This window comes from Lacerta agilis, chromosome 1 (genome assembly GCF_009819535.1).
Source record: "Lacerta agilis isolate rLacAgi1 chromosome 1, rLacAgi1.pri, whole genome shotgun sequence".
NCBI lineage: Eukaryota > Metazoa > Chordata > Lepidosauria > Squamata > Lacertidae > Lacerta > Lacerta agilis.
This window is the reverse complement of record NC_046312.1, coordinates 58747779-58761905: the sequence shown is the minus strand read 5'-3', so window position 1 is coordinate 58761905 and position 14127 is coordinate 58747779. Positions and strand designations below refer to the sequence as shown.

The following is a 14127-nucleotide window of genomic DNA, read 5'->3' as shown; positions in this document are numbered from 1 at the left end:
GGATGATTATGACTAATAATAATAATTTATGAATCACCTTTTGCATATATGTCACAGGGCAATTTACAGCCATATCATAAAAACTGTGAAAATAGTTTAAAAACAGTAATAAAACAACTGAACATAGGCTAAAAATACTACAAAATGAATACCTAAGGTGCAGACCTTTTTATCCAGCTGGGAAAGCTTTCCAAAACAAAATTCACTGCAAGTGAATGTGGAGAAGGCTTCTGTTGTTTTGGGGATTTTAACAGAACACAGTGACCTACTGGATATATAACGGATAAGGTAGTCTCTCTGGTCCTGAAATGTATAGGGCCTTCTGCCTCGCACATATATGCAAACATTAATATGCTACAATTAATAGAGATAATGATATTTTAAAGTAGCGGTAGAATTTTTGCTGTTGTTGATGATATAGGACTTCATACTTTAGATTTGAGAACCGGGTGAAATCTTCACGGGGGAATTCCTGACCTGTATATAGTGTTCGGGAGGACTGCAATACCTAAATACCTTCAATTTGTGGGCGAGGGATTTAAACAGGGGTCTGAATGGCGCATGAAAAAAACTGTCAATTATCCTATTAATGTTAGAGTAGCCTTAATATTCAAAGTTCAGAAGGCAGATGAGTGAATTTCACAGACTGTAGAAACATCTCTTGCAAGCCCGGCAATGAAAATCAGGCTCTTTCATATCAATCTGTTCTCCTAGAAATGGAACTAATTTGATTGTTATTTTTATTTACTTTTGTTGAAAGGAGATGAAGGCTTTTAATCATATATGGTAAAAACTCATTAGCGCTGGTGCTGTCTGCCTTTATCCCTTCTGCTGGAAAGAAGGCTCTACTCACTGGCTCTCACACCTGTAAGAGTATTTTCTAACTCGTCATTTTCTTCTGTAATTACTTCTTGATTGTGGGGTAAACTCTGAGCTGCTGGTGGAAAGGAAATCATTGTCTTTTTATCCTCTCTGTGGGGAATTGATTCCACTTGTTTACTGATGTGTATGGCAGACTGAATGAAATGATTCCTAATTAGCATATATGAAATAATCATTGGTCTATCTGGAGTCATAATTAATGCATTAGAAGAAATTTACCGAATGTCAAGGAGAAAGACATTAGCATAAATGAGCTTATTTTAGATAGGCTGTGATGGAGAGAATACTTTTCAGCAAGAATGTTTACTAAAATTAAGCAATAACAACATATCAATTTACTAAGAGCCATTACCATGCATGATTGGAAACATTAACTTTTGAAGCTGATCTCCATTTTCTCCTCTTTGCCACTGTGCTTCGTCTAAGCATCTTCATGACATTTGAGAACAGTTAATATACGGTACATCCATCACGGGGGGGGGGGGGGCGAGGGAGGGCTAAGGAAGGGAGTACCTTGTCAGTGTAACCATTTCTTTAAACCTTTTTATTTCACATATTCACAGATGCGTAGAAAAGGGTTGGGGGAGCGCAGAGCTCTGCGAGATAAATCTGAGCTTCAATTGTTTGAACTACTTCCTCCTGCTAGAAGTATGACACACCGAAGAGCAAAACAGTGTAATTATCCACCCACAAATTAATGTGAGCAAATCATGTTAATTTCAGCAATGTTGCTGTTTGTTAGGTAAAGTGACAAGCCATGATTACACATTCTGAATGTTATCTCTTTCCAATGAGTCACTTATCTGCAGATCTGAACTTTGGTCTGAAAATGAGCTGGTATCATGAAACTAGATGCTCATCAGAATCCCAAGCGCTGAAATAGACCACACTTCAAGCATCATATCTATCTTGCTATCGACATACGCACATGCACACACACAAACAGGGTTGGATCAAACGCTTCCATTTTCTCCTGTTAAAAGAGCTTCTTCTGAGGGAAGGAATGTTCTGTTCCTTGGAAAGAGACACCTTCCTTTGGAGCTTCTGGATTCAACCTGATAACTATTTGAGGAGCAAATTAGGTGGCTGTTAGGTGGCTTTGTAGCTGGTTGACTGACCGAACCCAAAGAGTGCTCACTAATGGTCCTCATCATCCTGGGGGGAAAAGGGACAAGTGGAGTGTCTCTTGTTCAAAATCTTTATAAATGTCTTGGATGAAGGAATTGAGGGGATGCTAATCAAACTTAAAGATGACATAAAACTGAGAGCGGTAGCTAATGCTGCAGAAGACAGAATCGAGATTCAACATGACCTTAACAGATTGGAGATTGGGCTAAAACTAACAAAATGAATTTCAATAGGGGCAAATGTAAGGTTCTGCACTTGCACAGGAAAAACCAGCTGCACACATATAAGATGGGGGGGACACTTGGCTTGTCACTTGTACATGTGAAAATGATCTAGGGGTTGTAGTTGACCACCAGCTTAACATGAGTCAACAGTGTGATGCAGCAGCAAAAATAGCTAATGCTACCCTCCAGAGATATTACAGGTAAAGGTAAAGGGACCCCGACCGTTAGGTCCAGTCGCGGACGACTCTGGGGTTGCAGCGCTCATCTCGCTTTACTGGCTGAGGGAGCTGGCATACAGCTTCCGGGTCATGTGGCCAGCATGACAAAGCCACTTCTGGCGAACCAGAGCAGCGCACAGAAATGCTGTTTACCTTCCCGCCAGAGCGGTACCTATTTATCTACTTGCACTTCATGTGCTTTCAAACTGCTAGGATGGCAGGAACTCACCCCGTTGCAGAGATTCAAACTGCCGACCTTCTGATTGGCAAGCCCTAGGCTCAGTGGTTTAGACCACAGTGCCACCCATGTCCCTCCAGATATATTATAGCGATATTCAAATATTTAAGATGTAGCAAACTTGTTTTCTCCTGCTCCGGAGGATGGGACCCAAAACAATTGATTCAAATTACAAGAAAGGAGATTTTGAGTAAACATCAGGAAGAACTTTCTGATGGTAAGAGCTGTTCAACAGTGGAACATACCCCCTCAGGAGGTTGTGAACACTCCTTCCTTAGAGGTTTGTAAGCAGAGGTTGGATGGCCATCTGTCATGGATGCTTTAGTTGAGATTCCTGCATTGAAGGGGGTTGTACTAGATTACCTTAGAGGTCCCTTCCAATTCTATGATTCTATACTCTAATTTTTTCCTGTGCTACTTTGGCTCAAAAACATTCAGGTTTTGCTTCAGAAAATAGAAGCTATCTACATTTCCCTCCAAGGTCGCCCCAAAGCTTCAGGAGAAATATGTTTAGTCCAGGACAACAGCAGATGACATCTGCTTCACCTTGGAAGAGCACCGAATCTATACAAAACTGCCCAGGATTGATACATAATTAATCTGGTGTTTAAAGTGGAGAGATCTCTTGATACACAAACTAATTAAGCTGAACTAATGCTGTTTAAAGAATCTAACCATATAATAAAGTTCCTCATAACAGTGATTATGTTGAAACTATATTGGAAAAAATATTTGGGCAGGAGTAGAGGATGCCTATTTTCAACTGTTTGTACACCCAAGTTCCAGTTTGATGTGTGCTCATTATAACCACATTATAACAATACTGAGCATTGTTAGGAGACCCCTCCTCTTCTCCCAGAGATACAATTCCCAGAGTTTCCTGGGAAAAGGATTGATTATTTAACCAAACAAACAAAAATACCAGTTTAGGTGCCCCATAAACAGCTGCTGACACTTCCTTGGTGCAGAGCTGTACCGCTACTGCCATATAAGATACAATTTGTAATAGGCGTCATGAAAGAATATTTTAAATGGTCTCAAATACTCACAACACAATTTCCTTTTGGAAGATAAAACTGCAAATGGGAAATGACAAGAAATACAGTGCACATGGGGGGCTTTTATTGTACTATTTTTATTTTATTTTTATTTCATTTCTGTGTAAGGTGTTATTCTGGGGGCTCTTTCTCCTGCTTCATTTTAAACTGTTAAATTGGGGTAGTTTATTTGTATTGTTTCATACAGTGTTTCATGGATTGATATTTTTAAACGATTCTTTTACTTATTGACATTATTATGATTTGTAATTATTATTATTTTTAGAAGTCATTATTGCTCCTCATTTGATGATTTACAAGCTGCTTTGGGTGCAAAGTTGTGGGAAATTGGTATAGATGACCATGCAGTATCATCTGTTGTAAGATATCCTGGGGGATCTTCAGATTGAAAGGCAGGCTATAAATATTCAAAGCAAAATAGACAAGTACTAATAAAATTACATGTGAAGCTGGGTAGACATTTCAGTTCAGCCATATTTTTCATGTTATTTCTGCAATGCATTCCCATTAAGGGTGGATAAATACATGTACTAAAATGCTGCTGCTATTGTCCCTGCTATTAAACAGTACTAGTTATTCCTGCACAAGCCTCATCTATAGCCCAGTAGTCACATAAATGTCTCCCATACATTTTTATAGGGTTTGGATCAAGTTTATCATTGTGCTCTTTGTAATAAGCTGTGGAAATCACATTTTGCAGTATATGAAGCAGAGCATTTTACTAGCTAAGTTTGAACTAATAATTGTTTAGTCAGTCAAAATGCCATTTGTGATTATTCCATAACTGTACAGGATCAATGGTAGCATAAAATGAAAAGATATATTGATTTACAAGTTCTCTTATTTTATGGCTTATAGCTTAAAAAAATAACTTTTTTTAAAAAGCTAAAATACGGCATTTTATGTTGACTAGGTAATCACACTGAGTATATTTATGCACTGTTGTTTCCTATTTGCCATTTTATCTTCCAAAATGGTATTGTGTTGTGTATATTTGAGACCATTAATGTAAGCTTTCATTACACCTACTACTACTGCCATATGAAATATAATTTGTAATATCGTTCTGAACCAAGGGAGTGTCAGAAACTGCTGGTCTGTGACACTTCTCTGCTGCTCCAGAGAAGCGGACATGGAGCAATGGATTCAAACTACAAGAAAGAAGATTTCACCTAAATATTAGGAAGAACTTCCTGACAGTAAGAGCTGTTCGACAGTGGAATTTGCTGCCAAGGACTTTGGTGGAGTCTCCTTCTTTGGAGGTCTTTAAGCGGAGGCTTGACAGCCATCTGTCAGGAATGCTTTGATGGTGTTTCCTGCTTGGCAGGGGGTTGGACTGGATGGCCCTTGTGGTCTCTTCCAACTCTATGATTCTACAAAACTGGGAATTTTTGCTGTTTGGGTGTTGCTGCTCCATATGGTGAGCCGGTTTCAGTCTCTGTATACGCCACCAACTTTCTTGAGTCCGCAGACACTAGGGACAAAATGGCTACCACCTCTAAAAGAGCAGAAAAAGAGAGAGGTTCATAAAATGATGTGAGCATGTCTTCCATCAACTCCCATCAGTGGGGAAAAGGTACCTACATCAGCCACCACTGCACCCATAGAAACAAGCTATTTTTACCTTCCCTGTCATGAATGAGCCAGCTCCCAGGGAAGGGTTGCTGCCAACTGAAAAAAACAGCCAATAACAGAGAGGGTTAACTGCCATGCAGAATGAGCATCAACTAGTGCCAACTCCCCCGCCTCTTGGAATGCCGGCTGATAAGGGAATGGCGGGGAGCAAGCTAGAATGCAGTCAAAGCTCACCGGAAGCACAAACAGGCGGGAAAGAGTTAAGAGACAGCCTCTCAAAGAATGAGGAAAAGGAGGGAGCTGACCCACTCAGTCTGAGGTCTCGACAAATGGGAGGGCTGCAAGATAGGAAGCAAAACAACAGGCATATGAAAGCGAAAGTTCAGCAGCTCCTGGTCACGCCGGAAGCAGTCTTCAGAAGGGTCATCTTGATTGATGAGAGTGGAGGCTGTGTTAAAGCTGTCTGGAGCTATCTGTTTGACAATAAATCATCCTTTTTAATTAACTACGCTCACTGTGGACTGGCCGGGGACTGGACTCCTGAAATCCCCTCTGTTGAGAATAGAACTGAATGTAGGCATGTTTAAGGGGCCATGTTCAACGTAGGACCGAGAGAGCCAGTGCAAACTGGAACTGAGCAAGAAGAGGAGATACCCATAACAGTATTCATAGTATTCCAAGTGTGGCTGCACCACATATTTATATGAAGGTTCTCTAATGAATGTCAGAGACAGGTGGGTAGCCGTGTTGGTCTGCCATAGTCGAAACAAAATGGAAAATTCTTTCCAGTAGCACCTTAGAGACCAACTGAGTTTGTTCTTGGTATGAGCTTTCGTGTGCATGCACACTTCTTCAGATACACTTCTTTCGCATGCACACGAAAGCTCATACCAAGAACAAACCCAGTTGGTCTCTAAGGTGCTACTGGAAAGAATTTTCCATTTTGTTTCGACTATGGCAGAGACTTCAGCATTTTAACCAACTCTGTTATTGTCTAATGATGACAACAGAACAGTCCTAATAAACTCACTAACACATACCTTCTTTGCATTTCAGCCATTCCATTCTATTTTCACTTTCCATTCCACACACTCTATAAAGCCTTGCCTGTACTGTATAAGCCACTGTGGTCTGTTCAGGATCACATTTCATTACAGGCATTTTATTTTCTATCCATTTCTTAATGATCCCCAACATGGAGTTCCACTTTTTCACAGCTGCTAAAAGTGTAATACAATAAAATGTGATACAAATGTAAAAAAAAAAATAAGCTAAGCAAGTGAAGCTTCTCCTGCTATTTTACTGGAAAGAACTTCATTGCCAAGTTAATCTGAAGATTGCTGCACATTCAGCTGCTTTAATAGGCAGAAGCAGGGCCATTAAAAATATGGGAACTTGGGCAGTTTCTGTGGGTCCAAACCCAACATTTGTTATATTTAATTGACCCCCAAATGTGTGTATTGTGGCTATATTTTCTTTGGAATGAGCTGCTGTATAAACAAAGTGGCCCTGTCTACAAGTCACCTATTCTGGGCTTCTGTCCTCCTGTGTCTGGATGTAAGTTTCATGGAGCATGAAGTAAATTCTAAGTAAATGTGTTTAGAATTGAGTACCCATTTGTGGAAAGTGCCCTGAATGCCAGGGGTGCTATTTTAGATGAAAACAATTAAGCATTTATCCAAGTGTTTATAATTGTTTGACTAGCTCAGTTCATTGGCAGTACAGGAACAAACAGCAAAGAAACTTTGCACCTTTTTAAGAGTCGTTTGCATTTGCTTGAATAAAGAGCTTATTTTAGTCTTTCCTGCTACTTTATTATTGCCTTTATAGATAATGTATTTTGTAATAGTTTTCCCCTGACATTTTCTAATCAGGTTGCCTGCCTTTATATAGGGGAAACAATGGCTAAGAAATCAGCTCCTAGCCTATTTCTATTTGTTCCTGTCCGAGGAGATCTTTATGGGGGCATCAGCAAAGGTGATATTTCCAGAAATATATGCAAACTGCTGTAAGTGCTGCTACCCTGTTCTTCACTGACATTTTGGCCCAGTGATAAATGCTGTAGCAAAATAAGGCCATTCCGAAAAGGTCAACGGCAGAGAACCGATTAACGTGGCAGCTGCTTATGGAGACATGTTAGTGTGATGGAATATACTATTTGCTTCATTTTTCTTTGGGGCTTCCATGCCATTAAATAAGTAGAAGGGGAGGGAAAAGAGAGGGAAGCCACTGTAGTTGTCTGCTTGAATATGTACCGTAACTTGGCAATAGCAGAAAAGGGAAAGATCTAGCAAGGTTGATGGAAGCTCAAGTGGCCTTCAAAACAGGTCGTTCCTTTCACTATCTTAGGCTGATATGCCTTCTAGCCTTTCTTGGATAGGGATTGCTTGGCTACAGTGATCCATTAATTTATTTGGTTATTATTAAATTTATATCTCACTTTTCCTCCCAAAGCCGATGTCATGGCTGCATCAAGACTGAATTATTGCAGTGCTATTTACCTGTGGCTGTTCTTCTAGTTGGTTCAGAAGCTGCAACTAGGGACATAACTCAAAGAAGCCTAGTTCCAATGCATCTATTTCAATGTACACTATTGCAATGTATTCCATTCGTACCAGGATCTGAAAAGCACATACACTCTATATTCTGCAAGGCTGGGTCAAGGCCAGGAAGAGCCACAGCTCAATGGTACTACTCCTGGTTTGCATGGAAAAGGGCCCAGGTACAACCCCGAACATTTCCCAATGGGGTTGAGAAATACTTCTCTGAGACCCTGGGATTCCCTGTCATTAATTGTAGAAAGTTCTGCACTAGCTGAAGCAATGGTATGACATAGTATGAGAAATCTTCCTATGGAGAAGGGATGTCACCTAGAGGCATCGCAGGGGCACTTCCATCAATCACATTTTAAACCAGCCCTCAAGCTCAGAGAGTAAGATGAATAAGTACATGAGTCATATTGTGGATCAGGTGGTATGGTGTTTGTTTGTTAATTAAATACCTGTAGCACAACTCCTTTTCAGTTTTTGGTGGGCACATCCCAGAAACTTTTATAGACTTCCATTGGAGCATCTTGGGGTTTTTTTTGGGGGGGGGGAATCATTTAACTTAATGGCTGTGGAACATGCAAATAACTTAATAACTAGAGGTTTATATAGCAGTGCTATTTACACTGGCTAATTAGATGGGAGACACATGGTAGATTCAGATAATCAGCCATTTCTGAGATGCGAGGTTCACATAATGTAGGTAATATTTTATAACATTTACATTTTTCAAATACATCATTTAGCATTTAGACTTGTTCAATTCCCTAACACATGGCTTTCATACACGGATGGCTCTGGGAAATTTCTTTACATATTCATACTGTTTTAATTTTTCCCCTTTGCTGACTTGGGAAGACCAGGTGTGCAGAAGTATCTTCGTAAGAAAAAAATTATCATCTTTTAAAAAGCATTTCCATTTTGAAGTCAATGTTAAATATGCAAATTTAGGCAATAATGACATTAACAAACATCTTAACATCTCTTTAGAAGGCTGAAGTTTGACATGTAAAAATCTTCCAATCAGAGAGAAGAATGACAGAGAATATATTAAACTCTTCAGCCGGGGTTTCAGTCTCTACTATTTGTATTTGAGTATTAATAGTTGGTTACAAAATACCTGCAGGCCCACTTGTGGAAGAATCTTTGACTCAGCAGAAGCTTCCATAAGCCAAACAAAGGATGGGGGAGGTGCTCTTTGTAAATTCTCCCTTCCTTCTGCACTCCTCTGTGCTACCTGCCACACTCTTCCAAATCTCTATAGCAGGGCTGCAGAAGAAAGGGAGAACCAGTGAAAAATGGTTCCACCCTTTTTCACCAACTGAAGCTTCCACTAATTCAAAGAGCTTCAGTGGTGGGCACAATGGGACCCAACCCATTGGGCCAAGCCATGTAGAGTTACAATCTCCTCAAGGACTTCGCATAGCTCTTCTGTTACTGTTCATGCAGGGCCATCCTACCATTAAGCAGAGTGAAGCAGCCATCTCAGGTGGCTGATGCTGGGCAATGGGAATGGCAGCAGCATCAGTCTCCTGGCCATTCCTTCCAAGTCCCCATAGCATTTCCTCTGTTGGAAGACAGAGCGGTGTGGCCCTAATAGCCGACTGCCCTCTGGTGTGACAGAGGATGCTGCCTCACTGCTGTTGAAACCAGATGCTGCTGAAATAAGATTCAGCCGCCAGTCTGGTTTACTTCTTTATATGAAATGGAGTGAAGGTGCCATTTTTTCCTTTGCCTCAGGCATCAAAATGCCTTGGGCTGGCCCTGCATACAACCAAAGAGCTAAAACCTAAAATGGCTTCTTATGTTTTTCTGGCAAAGAAAGCACAATTATGTTGTTTCGTGTGCCATTTTGTTGTCATTTATATGCTGCAAGAAATAAGGAAGCCACTTGTCTTTTCTATGCTGGAGCCCCCTATAACCCATAATATAGGTCCAAATCTCGATAAAGCGTTACAAACGTAGACAGAATCTGGCACTATTAAATGCTTAGGAAGGTGGTTCATCCAGCCCTGGAAACAGCAGGTATCTATGTACATTTGTGATCATTTGAGACAATTAAATATTGATTGTGTCCTTGTACAGTATATACACATGTTGATATTTCTTCTGGCCTGTCTTTGAACCTCATTTTCCTTATGAGATTTTTCATTTGCTGTATAATTGCAACTGAGGAATTATAATGCCTTTTTGTAATGTAATTCATAAAGTCACTTACGGCCTTGCATAATTAAAATGGCCATATTGCACAGCTCACTGCACTTTGAAATGCATACTTTCGCTAAGAAAGTGTGTTTCATACAAGGCCCTAACAATGTGTGAAATGCTAGATATTTCGACAAACAAAGTTATTCCAACCTGTGGGGCACACATAAACTTTTACAATAATAATCAGAAGGTGGATGCAGAGTTAGCTAAAGACATTTTGCTGGATGGTGCAGAAAATTCAAATACCTGTTGCAGGAGAAGATAAATGAATGAAATAGCTGGTAGTTGCTGCCTTTTCATGATACCTTGCAAAATAGCCACCTGAATCAGGTCTCACTGCTGTACATTGCCTAAGAGTAGGGCTCGGCCTGAAAACATCACTTTCATTCCAGGCATGGAACAATGTACAGTGGTACCTCGGGTTAAGTACTTAATTCGTTCCGGAGGACCGTTCTTAACCTGAAGCGTAGTTAACCTGAAGAAGAAGAGAAGAAGAGTTTGGATTTGATATCCCGCTTTTTACTACCCGAAGGAGTCTCAAAGCGGCTAACATTCTCCTTTCCCTTCCTCCCCCACAACAAACACTCTGTGAGGTGAGTGAGGCTGAGAGACTTCAGAGAAGTGTGACTAGCCCAAGGTCACCCAGCAGCTGCATGTGGAGGAGTGCAGACACGAACCCGGTTCCCCAGATTACGAGTATGCCGCTCCTAACCACTACACCAAACTAGCTAATGGGACCTCCTGCTGCCGCTGCACTGCCAGAGCACGATTTCTGTTCTTAAGCGGAATTCTTAACCTGAAGCGTACTCAACCCGAGGTACCACTGTAGATAGATTAGGGGGCTTGGCTTGGTGTAACATGCCTGTGAGGCCAAACCTTTACAGTGCTGAATAAATATTTGCCTGCAAAATATCTAATCAACTCTTTTGTTTTTAGAAGCTACACAGCTTTTGGTTTTGAGTAAGCCAGTAAATCAACAGCATAAGGATAAAAAAAAAAAACTTTCAACTCTTGTAACAACTGCTTTCACCTCTGTTAGGAGGCCTGCCTAACAGATCCATCACTGCCAAAGCACTTCTTCATTTGATTAATGATATGAAAAAAAGAATCTATAGTCAATTTAGTTTTCTCCAAGCCAGTGAGATGCCTTGTGCAGTCTAATCTTAGCCATGCTTACCTGGAAGCAAGTCCCAATGGATTTAATGGGGTTTACTCCCAGTAAGGTATTCACAGGATTGCAGCCTAACAAAGCACTCTGACAAGGGAAGAAGAGATATACTGGCAAATCAACAGCTGCGCCTTGTGTCCTACCATTTTGTTGTGGGCAGGGTGGGAGAGCAGCTTTCTCTTTTACCTTCCATTGACTACATTCAGATAGAGAGCTATGATGCACAACCTATGCTTGCTTGTTTTTTCAGAGAAAGTCATACCATGCCATTTAATAAAATTCCCCATGCAGCTTACATGATTTTAAAAGACACTAAAATTGATTGAAGAAAAAAAAAGACTTAAACAGTAAAATCACAAAGAGATGAGAATCAGAATATATTCTGTTTAGAATGGAATTTTTATTGTGTGACTATGCACCTGGTTCCGCTAGCAGAAACCAGCAGAAGGACTGCCACTCATGCAATGGGGCGTTCATCTCCCCACACCCATATTTGCTTTCCCCCCCCCACATCCACTGTGAAGGGGTCAGGAGAACCCCCAGAACAGCATATGGGTGGTGGAAAGGGCCAATATTCCACAAGACAGCCAGAAATCATTGCACCAACAGAACAATCTCCTTAGCACTACATTGAATTCCATCCTAAGTCTGCGAGCATTTTTTTAAAAAACAACGTAATGTATGTACAGTAATGCATGAAGAATTAACATTCTTACAAGCGAAACAAATGGTATTAGCGTGCTGACTTTGACCAAGTTTTACTCTCTTTCAGATCTCCTGCTCTTTGCCATTTCCTTTAATTGAGGAAGACTCCAGCGTTCCAAATGAGGCTGTTGTAATCCTCATTTCCCAGGTGAGACAATGGAAACTCAAGAAGATCAAGCTGTGTTTCAGCGAGCTGGTGTGATATTTATTCCCATTTCTCACTCCTCACTCTTAATGCGCACACACTGGCTCTGTTCATCGCTGCCATTCCCACAAAGATACTGTCCTGCTGCTTCATAATTCATTATGAGGAGTGTGTGTAAAACGCACGCTGACACATAACAGTTCTCCATAGTCTAATACCACCGCAGGGCTGCTTGTGAGCCAACCCACCCAGGACTGATCTACAGTGAGCTCCAGATTGAGAAATCAAATCCCAGGCTGATATCTGTGTTGCCTTTCTGGCATTTGCAACCAGCTGCATTAGCATTTCCTAAAATACAGAGAGCAGTTATGCTTTGGAGGCTGCCCCAACGGGACTCTATTTTACTTCTCAGTTTCCCAATAATATATTGAGAAAATAGGTAGGGGGAGCATTTATTGATTTATATATTTTTTGTAAAAAAAATAGTTAGCAATTCTTGCCAGAAAATAAAAGAAGGATGGGGAACCTATGGCCCTCCAGATGTTTTCCACTACAATTCCAATCAGCCTCAGGTAGTGGGAACGGATTATGGGAATTGTAATCCAAAACACCAGGAGGCCACTAGGCTGGGAAAGGCATCTGATATCTATTGCATCTGATAGTGTGATGCCGAGTTTACAGATCAAACATCGCAGCAAACCATGCACTTCATCCTTTGGAAAACAAACAAGTATTCATTTCCTAACCACCACCACCACCCTGCCTCTTTTCCTACTACGGCCAGCCCAAGACAATTTGCTGCCTGAGGAGAAGGACAAGATGATGCTCGTCCTCCCATTCCATGTACTGAAACTGATAGAACTGGTGGCTGGTGCTGGTTGGTGGGTGCAAGGCAAGCTGCAGCTCAGTGCTTCAAAAGCTCATCACAACCCACCAGTATCTACTCTAACCAATGCTTCCTGGTAGGCTACACATTCTATTGTGTGGGCTAGTTAGTCCCTCCCCTTACCTGGCCAATCCCCTGGCAACGCCTCCCCAGGCGGGATTGGGCGCTTAGCCGGGGTAGGCAGAGACCCCAGGTATCTCTCCTGGGGGAAGGCGCAGCCAGTCCGAACTACCAGGTGTCGCCTAGGAGCCTAGGAGCAAACATCACCCCCCATTTGATGTGGGGAGCGATCATTCCAGATATGTGACTTTTCTAAAGATCCTGTTTCTAAATTATCCACATTGATTCAGTAAACTAGAAACAGATAATTGGGAGGGAGTGGCATCAATAAAAATGCCGCCATTGTTCACAAGGAATTCAACCCATCCTCTTTTATTCACAATAATTTGTGGCTCAAAGTTTTTATTTTATCTTGACTGCATTTTCTTTTCATATTCACGAACACCTCATAGCTGTGAGCCATAGCAAATGAGTCTACTGCTTCAAAATATGTATCTTGCTTTGCTTTTCTATTTCTATTTTTATTTCTTTCACCCACCCACCCATTCATTTCTATATATCTTTCCCTATGAGGAAAGCTACCTTCTTATGAAGAGCAATCTGAAATCTTGTTCTTTTAAATGGGCAAAATATTTTGCTGGCAAATCCGAGAAAAACTTATCCATTTCTCTCTCTCTCTCTCTCTCTCTCTCTCTCTCTCTCTCTCTCTCTCTCTCTCTCTCTCTCTCTCCCCCCCCACCCTTTTTGATATTTTGCTAGGTGAAGCCAGCTCACAGCAATGTTCTCTGCAAGGACCCCCACTGTGAGGTACCCTAAAAGAAACGTGTCAATCGTATAGTGAAAGGAACATTAGTCTGGAACAATGTTGTTGACATGAAGTATTGCATTAAACATGAAACAAATGTAAGTATCCTGAAATTTTGTCTGATATGAAAGCACTCTTGGGTGGAAATGAATAGCCAGACAGGGGTTCTTTCATAGAGGTCAATGGCTTGCAGAATTCACAGCTTTGGATGTGCAGTTGATCATTACAAATATTAGATTTTTCAAAAAGAATTCCTTGAATACAAGTATATTAATATATGG

The 14127-nt window shown here is 40.9% G+C and overlaps 1 long non-coding RNA gene across 1 annotated transcript in view; it reads left to right on the top strand.

Moving 5' to 3' along the window:
* Positions 1 to 13875, top strand: part of LOC117060755 — an 89405-nt gene extending 75530 nt beyond the window's left edge. Inside the window, exons 2-3 of the long non-coding RNA XR_004428028.1 lie at positions 12018 to 12098; positions 13801 to 13875. This is a non-coding gene — a long non-coding RNA (uncharacterized LOC117060755). The remainder of the gene's footprint in view (positions 1 to 12017; positions 12099 to 13800) is intronic.
* Positions 13876 to 14127: the final 252 nt, after the last annotated feature.